Genomic DNA, 14,052 nt, shown 5'->3' with positions numbered 1-14,052 from the left:
TTATTTATGCATTTGCTTATTATTGGGTTTTAAGTTTGTCCCATATTTCGGATAACAATCCTTTATCAGATATGTCTTTTGCAAATATATTCTCCCAGTCTGTGATGTGTCTTATTCTCTTGGTGGTGTATTTTGCAGAGCAGAATAAGTTTTAATGAAGTCCAGGATGTCAATGTTTTCATTCATGGCTGGTTTGTTTTTATTTGACTCATTATTTTCCTTCTCACTGCCCTCGATGACTAATAGGGACCTCTCCTCCTCCTATTTCTGTGCCCCAGTATTGATGATGCCATTTCCAGGGATCTTACACAATTTCCATGAGCATCAAATGAGATCGTGTTTATAGATGGGGTTTTTAAACTGAAAAGCAGCAGTACACATATCAGGTGACATAACTAGTCTCTTGACAGTACACAGAGACACACACGCATGCACACACTCACACATGCATGTACATGCACACACGCACACACATGCACACTCACACACATGCACACGGACACACAAACACTTGCGCACACACACACACACACACACACTCCGCATGCACATATATATCCACTTGTTTTTATTTCTTTCTTCTTTGGCCAGTGGGTTGTACTCATGATACCAATTAAAAAGAGACCACCTTTCTTAAAAAAAAAAAATGTAATAGAGAGACCAATCTTTAGCCAGGTGCAGTAGTTAACATCTATAATCCCAGTGACTTGGGAGGTTGAAGCAGAAGGATCACTTGAGCCCAAGAGATCAAGGCTGCAATGAGTCATAATTACACCACTGCAAACCAGCCTGGGTGACAGAGCAAGCAAGAAACCCAACCTGACAAAGAAAGAGAGAGAGAGAGAGAGACAGAAGAGAGAGAGAGAGAGAGAGAGAGAGAGAGAGAGAGACCATTTTTTTGTATTACAGTTGACAATAGCGTTTGAAATCTAAGGTTAAGCTGGAAATGTCATCACTCCAGGGGTTTTAGGAGGTTAACTTTCTCCGTCTGAGGGAGAATGTGTATTTATTTCAGTGCCCTGTATCTCTGGAAGGGACAGAAGTTCTCTTCATGACCCAGGTTCCTGATGCCACTTCTTGGTCTAGCTGTGTACTTTCTTGTGAAATCTAGTTTTAGCAAGAACCCTGCTAAGTCAGTTTACCCAGAACCCTTACTACCTGATCATCTTCCATCTTCCTCATCTTTGGGGTAAGATTCCTCATCTTCCACCATCCCCAGGTGATGTCTCATCACCCCAACCTGCCTTCAGCAAGAATCCTGCTAGGTCGGTTTAGCCAGAATCCTTCTTACCGGCTGTTACCTCGTAGCAGTTTTTTATCCACTGACCCCCTCCCTGCTCCTTGACTATAAGTTCTCGCCCCTGCTGCGGTAGAACTTAACCTTGTCAACCTGAAATAATCAAAAGAATTGGAACTCATCTTTAAACAGCTTATTTAAGCTTTGAAAAGCTGAGAATAGCCATCTGGGAAACACAGACTCCAGAGAAACGGGGTGTGTGTTCTGATGTTAAAAGTTAAGCTCTTGGGAAACGATCCAAGATGGCCGATCGCCAACATCCGGGATTGCAGCTCTCAGGGAAGGCGCGGAGAACTAGAGGACGCCACACTTTCAGACAAAGTCTGGTCACTCACGGAGCAGGAGATCCCCCAGTGGAGGAAACACACGGGTGGCCAGCGCGACTCTCGTGGCCGGTGCAGCGGTTCTGCCGGCACCTTGGCGCGGCAGCTCTCAGAGCAAAGTAAACAGGTTCGGAGGACCGGCCCGGGTCCCCAGCAGGACACCAGAGCCCGGCAGCGGCTGTGACGGCACCTCGGCGGGGGAGCACTCGGCGCAGAGTAAACGGGACCGGTTCCCCTTCTGACCGAGGTTTGGAGCCCCGGGAAGGCAGAGTCGCCTACTACGGACACAAGAAGGAAGCCCGACAGGAGAATCCTGGGCAGAAAAGCACCATCAGTTTTAACGCCGCTGCTCTGGCCCTGGGAACTAACAACCTGGACGTCCACTCAAGAGACCTAATCTGAAAGTTGGTAATTTCAAAGACGGCAGGAGGATAAATTTACAATGACGGGAAGAAACCAGCGTAAAAAAGCTGAGAATACTCAAAGTCAGAACGCCTCTCCCTCTAAAGGTGATCACAGTTCCACATCGACAATGGAACAAGGCTTGATGGAAAACGAGCGCCTCCTGATGACAGAATCACTCTTCAAGGAATGGATAATAAGAAACTTCGGTGAGTTAAAAGAACATGTTGTAGCCCAACGTAAAGAAACTAGGAACTTTGAAAAAAGGTTTGATGAAATCCTATTGAGAATAGACAACTTAGAGCGGAGTATGAGTGAATTAATGGAACTGAAGAATACAATACAGGAACTCCGAGAAGTATGCACAGGTTTAAACACTTGAATTGTTCAAGCAGAAAAAGGGATATCAGAGGTCAAAGTCCAACTTAATGAAATAAAACGTGAAGAAAAGATTAGAGAAAAAAGGATAAAAAGGAATGAGCAAAGTCTCCAAGAAATGTGGGACTATGTGAAAAGACCAAATTTACGTTTGATAGGTGTACCTGAATGCGACAGAGAGAATGAATCCAAGCTGGAAAATACTCTTCAGTATATTATTCAGGAAAATTTTCCTAAACTAGCAAAGCAGGTCAAAATTCAACCCCAGGTAATACAGAGAACACCACAAAGATATTCCTCAAGAAGAGCAACCCCAAGGCACATAATCGTTAGATTCACCAGGGTTGAAACGAAGGAGAAAATACTAAGGGCAGCCAGAGAGAAAGGTCATGTTACCCACAAAGGCAAGCTTATCAGACTTACAGCAGATCTCTCAGCAGAAACTCTACAAGCCAGAAGAGAGTGGGGGCCAATATTCAACATTCTCAAAGAACAGAACCTTCAGCCCAGAATTTCATATCCAGCCAAACTAAGCTTCACAACTGAAGGAAAAATAAAATCTTTTATGAACAAGCAAGAACTCAGAGATTTTATTACCACCAGGCCTGCTTTACAAGAGCTTCTGAAAGAAGCATTACATACAGAAAGAAACAACCAGTATTAGCCTTTCTAAAAATACACCAAAAAGTAAAGAGCACCAACATAAAGAAGAATTTACACCAACGAATGGATAAAACAGCCAGTCAACATCAAATGGCAGCAACCCTAAATTTAAATTGACTAAATCCCCCAATCAAAAGACACAGCCAAAACCCAATGGCATTTTACATCCAGACCTGTTTCACATGCAAGGATACACAAAGACTCAAAACAAAGGGATGGAGAAAGATTTACCAACCAAATGGAGAGCAAAAATAAATAATAAATAAATAAAAAGCAGGAGTTGCAATTCTCGTATCAGATAAAATAGATTTTAAAGCAACAAAGATATAGTGGTAAAAGGATCAATGCAACAACAAGAGCTAACGATCCTAACACCCAGATACGAGACTTAGATTCAATGAGACAGAAAATTAATAAGGATATCAAGGACTCGAACTCAGATCCGGAACAAGTAAACTTAATAAATATTCATAGAGCTCTCCACTTCAAATACACAAAATATACATTCTTGTCAATACCACATCACACCTACCCATAAGTTTAAATGAAACATTGATTGGCCATTATTAATACTCAATTTTTTTCAAAATAAAGCAATATTTCCATTTACTCTCCCTCTTTCTCTTCCTCTTTCTTCCTCTCCTTTACTTATTTTTTTTTCTTTCCTTCTCTCAAAAAAAAAAAAAAGAAATCAACTTGTAAACCTCTAGATCCAGGTCGGCAATGTCTCTCTCATTGCTTGATTTCCTTCCTTCCCTTCCCTCCCTCCCTCCCTCCCCACTTCCTTCCTTCCTTCCTTCCTTCCTTCATCCCTTCCTTCCTCCCTACCGTCCTTCTTCCCTCCATCCCCGTGTCCTCCCTCCCTTCCTTCCTTCCTTCATCCCTTCCTTCCTCCCTACCGTCCTTCTTCCCTCCCTTCCTGCCTTCTTCCCCCCCCACAAAAAAAAATAAAAAAAAAAAAATAAAAAAAAATAAAAAAGTTAAGCTCTTGCTTATATAGGCAGAAAACAAATTAGTCGGATTATAACATTTTCTATACAAGGCTGGTTTGTGAGTTACAGCAATTTAAATAGTTTTGTTTTCTGTTTGTTTTCATTTTCTTTCCAATTTAAAACAGTATATTTAATATTCCATCTTAAGACAATGTGATAGACATAGAGTCTTTATGTGAGAAAGGTAGGAAGACAGTTCATCTATAATGAGGATCCACAGCGAATAGGGGAGAGTCCGTGGGGTCCTTAAGTCATTTACATCTAATATAACAACGTAGGTAAGGAAGAAGTCTAATCTCTAATCAGAGAAATACAGGTTTCCATTGCCTGGGTTATGTCTGCCTGCCTGCCCAACTCAGGCCTCATAATCACATTCCCTTAAGGTTCAAAATAATTTAAAGTTCCAACGGCTTAGATTTTGAATTACTTACTTTCACAAGTGAAGCCCAATCTCCCCCAGCACAAAACCTCACTGCAGTGGTTCCTCCACCAACCCTGCCCGTCCCGAGTAACATCTGCTTTACTGCACTTTAACGAGCATCGCTGAATCATGTTTCCTTTGACAGAAGTGCCAAGAACTATTTTGCGATTTTAATATTTCCCCGGTTTACATTCATTGCCTGCTTCAGGGTTTTCTTTTCTTTTTTTTTTTTTTTCTAGGCGGAGTTTCGCTCTTGTTACCCAGGCTGGAGTGCAATGGCGCGATCTTGGCTCACCGCAACCTCCGTCTCCTGGGTTCAGGCAATTCTCCTGCCTCAGCCTCCCGAGTAGCTGGGACTACAGGCACGTGCCACCATGCCCAGCTAATTTCTTTTTTTGTATTTTTAGCAGAGACGGGGTTTCACCATGTTGACCAGGATGGTCTCGATCTCTTGACCTCGTGATCCACCCGCCTCGGCCTCCCAAAGTGCTGGGATTACAGGCGTGAGCCACCGCGCCTGGCCTGCTTCAGGGTTTTCTTGCCATTTATTTTGACAAAACTAAATGAAACTTGCAGGTAACTTTTACTGAGAAATTAAAGACAACGAAAAGAAAACAGAGCTGGAGACAGAGAGAAAAAGAACACCAATGAATTAACTGTGGCAGCACCATGCGGTTTGACGTTTTCTGGCCCACGGGCCTGGCTATGCTCACCTAGAACCCTCAGGGTTAGATATTCCAGCTGCCCACTGACCTAAGCTCTAGAAAAAGAGCAGAAAAGGGTGGGGAGGGGAAAGGAGAAGGGCAACAGGCAAAGTTCTGAAGCGTCTGATTTATCTCGCTGGAGATCTAGTCATCAGCTACAGAAAGGTGTCATTGGTAAATGTCGTCACCAGGTCGTTTATGATGCTCATGTTGCTTCTCTCCCACTGTAATTAGAGTATTTATTTGAAGCTGTCTCTCCATCAATTACAGGGAAAGATCTTGAGAAAAAGGCAAGTTCTTGTAACATTTTTCAATATAGTTATTCCATGGTACTTTAGAATTTTTGTTATACAGCAAATGGTATATTTTAAAAATTACTCTTCCAAATTTTTATTGTTGGTGTATAAGAATGCTGTTTTTGCACAGGATCTTATACACACTTGATTAAACTCCTTCATTAGTTCCAAATAGTTTGTCTATAGAATTTATTGCATATTCTATATAGAAAATCGTGTCATCTACAAACACGAAACTTTCATGTATTCCTTTCCAATGGTTACAGCTCTTATTTCATTTTCTTGCTTTTATCACACTCTCCAGACTTATATACAATGCTAAATAGGAACAGGGAGAGTGGATATCATTATTTTTCCTGTCTGTAATATTCCTCCATTTAATGTGTGTATTGTGTATAAATAATGAATATATTTAATGTGGGCTTTCAATGGACATATGTTATGTTTATGAAGTCTCCTCATATATATTTATACTATATATAATATAGTATGTATTTTAATATATTATATATAGTATGTATTATACATATTTTATATATATTATTACATATATTTATATATTGTATATAATGTGTGTGTGTGTGTGTGTACATAGAGAGAGAGTCTTGCTCTGTCACCCAGGATGGAGTGCAGTGGCACAATCTCGGCTCCTACAACTTCTGCCTCCCAGGTTCAAGTGATTCTCCTGCCTCAGCCTCCTGAAGAACTGGGACTATAGGCACCTGCCACCACACCAGACTAATTTTTGTATTTTTAGTAGAGACGAGGTTTCACCATGTTGTTCAGGTTGGTCTCAAACTCCTGACCTCAAGTGATCCGTCCACCTCAGCCTCCCAAAGTGCTGGGATTATAGGTATGAGCCATTGGGCCCAGCCAAAGTCCCCTCATATTTATGTTGGTTTAAAAATATTATGAATAATGTTTGCTTGTACCAAACCTTTATCAAACTATATGAAGATGATCATATAGTTTTTCTTCTTTAGTCTGGTAAAGGGAAGAACTACACACAAATTCCCTCTTTATCAGCTCCCACTAATGTCACAGGATGTGCCTTATACTTCTCTTCATGCTTATAGAATCATCACTTGACAAGAGTGTACACACAGCCACACATGCACGCACGCACACACACACACACAAACTACCAGTAAGGCTAGACTAGAGACATGTGTGATAATAAACCTCCAGCATCTCAGTGGTTTGTCTCCTAAAGTTTGTCTTGGTCATATAAGATCTGCAGGCAAGGGGCAGTGGTTGACTATGAGAAGGTGCAGCGATGGAGGCAGCTGCCTTGAATGGCTTCATTATTTCTCCATCCAAAGACTTTGCTTTTTACTAGAGAATGGGGGAGAAACAGACTGGAGAAGTTCCCAGAGGCTTTTCCTTCCTGAACCTGTGGAGTAGGTTTGTGAAAGGTGTTATGTCTCTCAGAGACGAAGGAGACGGAACCGCAGAGCTGAAGTGACCCACCTGGGCCACTCATTTGGAAGGCGGAGGTCTAAGCTTCCAAGGAATAGGCAGCTCTTTTCTGCTGCTTCTCACCTGGATCGATATTTAAATTATTCAGCTTATTTCACCCCAAACCTTGACAGCACGGCCTCATGGGAGAACATGTCTCTCCAACTGAGTCTGCCCTAGAATAGGGGAAGGAATGAAAGGAATGTCATGTTGTGGCACATCCCAGAATAGTTCCACCAGGTAAACACATTCTTTCCTAATAGAAATCTGTTGGGAAAAAAATGATCTTTCTGAACAGTGGTCAACTGCTGTTGCTAAAATCGGAGTATGATTAGTTACAACTAAGTCCCCTCTCAAAAGCGTCATGTCCAAGCAGCAGACAGCTCTGTGGAAAGAACGGACAGTGTTGGAGGCATCTGCTCCTGGCTGATAGTCGTAGGGTGTTAGAGTCATGGGGCAGCCTCTTCTGCTGCTTCCCAGGCCTCATGGTAAAATAGGAACCGAGGCATCCCTGCCCCTCCTCAACTTCAAAGCTGAATCACTGTGAATAGCTGGTGTTTCCATACTCATACATTTATTTGGCTTCATTTATCTTAGGATTAAAGTGAGCTTCAGAAAGGTATCATTTATTAAAGAGGAAAATAGAATAAATTTCATTACCAGAGTATCTCTTATTTCAAGCACATTTTCTATGTCAGACTTTTTCATCCAAACTTGTTTCCCAAGCACAACGTTCCTCCATGTAATTAATATCACATACTTATAGCTCAGCTGCAAAGCATTCTTGGCTATTTTGATAACATGAAACCTGACAGTTACCAGTTGTGATTTACACATAGTTGCAGTTGGAGATTTTTCTAAAATTACAATAACATTTCTTTGAGTGGAAATCTGTTTTAAGGATTGGATTGGGGAAAGAAAATTGAAAACAGAAGTGAACAACTAAGTATGTATCTATTCTCCAAGATGTACAGAAGTCCATCGAGGCAAAGCATTGGCCTTTGATCAGACCCACTTTACAAGGCAGATGATTTATGAACAGCCAGGACGTCCCCTGCAGTGAAGCATGGGGCTTGAATGCTTAGGGACAGACTTGCGCTATTTTTAAAATATTTTAAAAATAAAATGATTATAACTTCACTGCTGTTTCCAAGCCTATTGGATTATTTTACTCTAGAGAAGAGAAAGAAAGGAGGGTTATTCTTTCTTGCTCTCTTTACTGGTAATGTTTATCATCTAAGATGAAACAGAAGCAAAATTTTCCGTGTCTGACAAATTTTAGTTTACAAAATTCCTTTCTCTGCAGGTGGACATTTGACATTGTACCTGAGTGGGTACAGGATTCAATTGTTACCAGAGCCAAATCCAAGGCAGGAAGAATCTCATCTTAAGATCCCGAGGCACAAGTGTTCTATGTGGCCTCAATCTTTGCATCCCACATAGAAGCAGCTGACACTCTTGGGGGCTGCTCTCAGGGGCAGACTCCCCAGAAGTCTGGCTAATGCAGGGCTGGGTGGGGAGGCATTGCAGCAGCCCTGGACCATTTGACAGAAACGGTTCTGACCTTTGGGCCACTGTGTTACCAGCTAATTGAGGGACCAGAAGTCATGAAATTGCATGATTTCACTATGACCTCTTCTCCATTACATACTGAAAATCACACACATTGAATGTTAGTGGTTCCCAGGGTTCTTAAAGAATGTCTATGTCTCCAGTGAAACCCTCACTTCTCTGGGAATGAATTCCCACAGTCTCCCTTATAAGCAAGCATGGTGGATGTGTCTTTCATTTGTCTGATCAGTATCGCTTCCTTTGTCAGAATTTTGGGAAAGATCAATGTGGAAAGCAATGAGCCTCCTACCCATATTCTGGGACGGGAACAGGAATAACAGCCCATGGCAAGCTGTGGTGAAACAGCCAATCGAGTTATTGTCAGTGGTCCCCTGGGATCACGTGCCTAGTATGGAAGAAACAATGGAACCAGGGAAGAAATGGACATTATCTAGAGGTTTGGACCTGGGGAAGTGCAACTCCATTCCCTTTAGTTGCAATAACTGGAGGAGACTTTAGGTTATTTTCCCTTGTAGAGAGGGTGGGTCTCCATTGTGAAATTATATTTATGCAAAGGGTGAGAAGAAGGGGAGGAGGGTTACTATCACACTTGCTTCTTGTGGGTTATGGCCCTGCATGCCTTCTTTAAGTTGCCAGCTTTCTCCTCGTGATTTGGTGCAAGGCTTCCCATACAACCCAGCCCTGACTACAGGGGTGAATTTAGGATGAAGTTAGAGCACTCAGAGTCTTTTCCCCTAAACATTGAATCTTGTCCACAGATATACAGCGATGGTGACTGAAGTTGTGACCTTCAATGAAAATGTTTAAGAAGAAGGTCCGTGAACTCCTGCTGCTTAGAGCTCTGGAATCTGAGCAGTCCTGGACCCTTTATATTTCAAGGTGGGATGTGTTATAGGACCAACAGGTTTATATGCCCACTGTGTAGTAGCATACCAATGCACTGAGACAGCAGGGAGGCAGCAGAGAAAGAGTTTAATGATTGCAAGGCTCCTAGCAAGGAGATAGAAGGAGACCCTCAAATCTATCTCCCCAAGAGTCCTGAGTTGGGGTCTTAAAGGGGATCTTGGAGGGCAAGGGGCCGGAAAATTGGGGTCATTGATTGGTCAGAGTGAGGAGGATGAAATCATCAGCATGTGGAACCTGTATTCTTTGGTGAGTCAGCTTCTTATGAGGCCCTTCTGACCTGCTGATGTCGGTGGTTTTAGTGGCATGCAGGTCGTGAAAGAATATGTCAAAGGGAAAGAAACATTTCATAAGTTTCCAGTTGTTATTTCTAGAGCAGATAAGGGAATCTATAATCTTGTAACAGGATCTAGGTGATTTTAGGACAGCAGACAAACAACTACAAGGAAGCGGGTCAGAGAGCAGGCTGACCTCATAATCAGTGCTGGACATGCTGCAAGCTTGTTTAGTCTCATTTCCCTACTTCCTTTCTCCCCTGATTACTTTAATAAAGTTTCTTGGGACAGTTTTAGATGCTCAGCTTTTCCATATGATTAGGTGAGTGATTCAGGATCCTTTCAAAGAACGCTGTGACTCAATCCTCTGCTTGAATAACATGCAAGATAATGAGACATTTACTATCGAGGACCTTCTGAGTACCTGGCACTGTGCCAGATTCTTTCAGATATATAAAATTTCACTTGCTCCTGATGATTCTGGAAAGGAATGATGGCATCTTATGAAGCTGTAGCAGATGCTGTTCTGGCCTCTCTCACGCCTGCCAGACGTGTTGGAGTGCCCCGGCTGCTGCTCTGCATGTGTAGCTGAGGTCTTGGTGGAAAAATACCAGAGAAGCTCTCTGAAGCTGGAGTGGAATAATTCTGAAGTGTATGTTCTGCCTCCTTTCCCAGTGTCTCCCCATGGGATTAAGCTCTGGTCACCTGCTGCTATTGTTGGTCTTGTGGCACACATGTGGCAAGATGTCACCCTTTCCATGGTTGCATCCACTTTCCTTGCTGTATTATTCATACTCTCTAAATTAAATACTTTCAGTGAAATCCCTGCCTTTGTGTCTGCCTCTTCGAGAAACCAGACTAAGTAAGATGGGGGCTGCTGGGATGCTTGGAAGATGCAGCTCAGGGTTGGTCCCTGGATCAATGTGAATCCACCTTCACCGTATAGATGAGAACACTGAGACACAAGGGAGGTGGGAACAACTCACCTGAGATCACTCAGTCAGTAGACACCTAGGATGCCAACTGGGGTTTACCCTTCATGGCAATGCTGATCCTTTGCCTGTCCCAAGGTGGCTTGGTCTTTGCACTGCAGACATTGTGAGCCAGGTCACTGTTTGCTGTGAGGGGCTGTCCTGTGCATTGTAGGAGGTTTCACAGCATCCTCTATTCACTAGATGCCAGGAGCACCCCCACATTGTGATAACCAAAAATGTGTCCCTCAGATTTGCTGAATGTCCCTTTGGCAGGAGGGGAGGATTCTCCTTGAGAATGACAGCCCAAAAGAGCTAGATTCCATGGGAAAAAGGGCAGTGCTCGTACTGATGGACAGAGGTGAGTGACCGCACATGAACAGCCTCCTTATTGAGCCTTTGATCCATTCTAGTATCGTCTGACTCCAAATCTGGCCCACTTTCCATTATGCAGCTTCTTGTGATCAATTGTTCCATTGCTCTACTTGTTAGAGAGAAAGTTCTTTCCTGTTGAGCCCAAATCTGCTTCCCGGTAACTGACTTAATCAGCGTGCCCTCCGGAGCTGTGCAAGAGGACTAATCCTTTTCATGGGCTGCACTTCAACTATTTGAAAACAACTTGTGTGTCCCTGCTCCGTTCCCTCTCTGCCCTGCCCCCCGCCAACCCCTTCGTGAACCTTCGAAGTCTTCCCACGGCTGCTTGTGTACTCAAAGCTTTGCTCAACAACAAATTCAGCAACTACACCACCTACTACGTGCCAGGTGCTACCACATGTCAGGAAACAATTCTCAGACAGGGAATTCAAACTTCTTGGTTCTTTCTCAAGCCTGTGAACAAGAATTGCCACAGTCTAGAGTTCATGCATGTTAAAGCTTCTGGGCGATTTGAACCATATGAAATGTTTTCTGTTTAAGATGTTCTTTCACGTCCTGCATGCTAACAAATCCACTGGCATCAGCAGGTCTGAAGGACCTCACAAGAAGCAGAGTCACCAAAGGACACAGGTTCCACATCCTGATGATTTCAACCTCCTCACCCTGACCAATCAATGACCCCAATTTTCCAGCCCCTCATCCTCCAGGACACACACACATGCATTCATTCTACAATCCTGCCTACGTTTAAGTCCAGCATTTAAGAGCCTTTGATCTACTGTGCTCTAGCTCCAGGCAATAGAGCTCTGATATCTTAAAGCAGCTAGTAAAAGATGACTTCGAAGAAAGTGTTAAAAAGGAACTCTTAATAGGATGCTAAGTTAAAGAGGTACATGTTTCTATCCAGTCACATTTTCAGTAAAATAGCTTTTAAAAAGCCTAGAAGTGGATAAAAAAAAATGTTAGTGAGGTTTCTTTCTCTAGAGAGTAGAATTTAAAAAAATTAAATATTTTCCTTTGTCCTTTGCTTTATTTTAAAGCTTGTAGAATGATTGCAAATGCGTGTCTGTGTGTATATATGTATATAAACATATACACATATATATATTCACGTACATTGCAATCAGTTTTAAAAAGTTTATTGTAAAATGGTACTGATGAGCATCTTTTTGCTATTTCTCATAGGGACTCATGGTACCTGGAAGAAATAAGGGATAGAGATGCAGAATGCAATCATGGAACTGGATGCATTTGGGGAATAAGAAAGCACTGGAACGACAGAGCTGGAACAAATGCCGGCTCATCCCCGTCACTAAAGAATGCGGGAAATGATTTACATGGGACTGCAGCTCATCTAGATGAACATCCTGAGTGAAAAGAAACTGACATAGAGAACACAAAATAGTGACATCAGAGAAAGGAGCACCAAGGGTGGGTAAAAAAACAAAAATGGGCTTTTACAGCTACTGAAGTTAAAACACCATTCGTCCAACTCCCTGGTTAAATTAGCCTACCACAAATGATGCTTTCATTCCCATTCGTCTGCAGCTTTACTTTACATGACCTATATTCTATTTTCAGGGTTTCTGAGCTTCACAAATGAGCACATGACATGATTTTCCTCTTTCCCTTTAAACTGTCCCTTTTTCAATTAAATAAATCACAATGGCTTACTTTTTTTTGGAAGAGCTTTTCTGATTTCCTTTTTGCTCTGCTCCATCTAAATCTCCCAGATTCAACTTGAAGCCTTTGACTCCTGTCCCTTCTCATGGATAGACGTTCTCCTTTCTTCCTCCCAGAAGCGTTCCCTTCCTCTTCATACATCCTCGTGTTCTTTCTGGCTGCCAGGATATGGTTCCTAGGCAGCGGCTGGGCACGTCCTCCCTGTGGCTACCAGAGTTTGGCAAATGAGCACAAAATTTGCAGGTCTGTGCAAGTGCCCACACCCACTTCTTTTAACAGTGAACTGGAAGTCTAACGTTTCCAGCCATATCACACCAGCTGGATGCCACGGGGCAGCCTCTGCTCTACTGGAGTAATATTCCTGTATCTTTTGAGGGAAGTTCCATTTAATGTTGCTAGGACTGTGTATACGTGCCTGTGTATGAGAGAGAGAGAAAGAAAGAGAGAGAATTCTAGCAAAGTAATGTGTCTGTGAGGACTGGTAGATAATGCTACCCTAAATAACTTGGACTTCCACTGGCTGGCTTTTGTTCATAAAATGCTAATCCTTTCAGGTGTAGGCCTATATAAAACACTGGGGATTAAAGGGTGCACAGAACCCTCAAATCTCGTCTGCTGCATAAGGTAAAGCTATGTTTAAACTAACAGTTCAAAATGATTTTGGGCATACTAACAAGGAGTCATTTCCAATTCTTTATTAAATACAAATGTGATGTAGATCAGAGATGTGCAGTAATAACAGTCGGTCAGTAGATTACAGCAGTTCTTTTCTAGATTGCTTTTCAATGCACAGCTGTCTTCGGGAAAAATTAATTTATCCTGTCTACAATCATGGGGAGGTTATAATTTCATTTCACAAGGAAAACTGTCACTGGCATCTGACTGAAAATGGTTCTTTTCTTGCATGAGAAATGAAGATGTCTTAGATGTAAGGTGCAGGGTCCATGGTGTCAGGTTGAAATTTGGTATACAATGTCACACTATGAGTCTCCTCTGTAGCGGTGGAGACAATAACAGCAGTTGATATTGTATGTGCAGGAGGCTTTGCACGGGCTTAATTCCCACAACCATAGTATGAACCAGCGTCGCCATCGTTTGCATTATTTACAAGGATTGTACATGGCACAGCCAAGAGTCAAAGGCAGGCAGGTTTCTCACCACAGTGCTAAGACGTCAACACTGCGGACCCTCCAGGTACTTTCTAACCACCAGTCTGCTGTTTTCTAGGGGAGCAATTAACTTCCTGGAGTTATGGGAAAGCTGGAAAGAAGGAGCAAGTGAGCATCTGCAAGAGAAACAGATTCTCCTGTGAAGCACAGCCTGGTAGAGCATTCTTGGC

Source organism: Callithrix jacchus, chromosome 1 (assembly GCF_049354715.1).
Source record: "Callithrix jacchus isolate 240 chromosome 1, calJac240_pri, whole genome shotgun sequence".
NCBI lineage: Eukaryota > Metazoa > Chordata > Mammalia > Primates > Cebidae > Callithrix > Callithrix jacchus.
The sequence above is the reverse complement of the archived record's forward strand: the minus strand, read 5'-3'. Positions refer to the sequence as shown.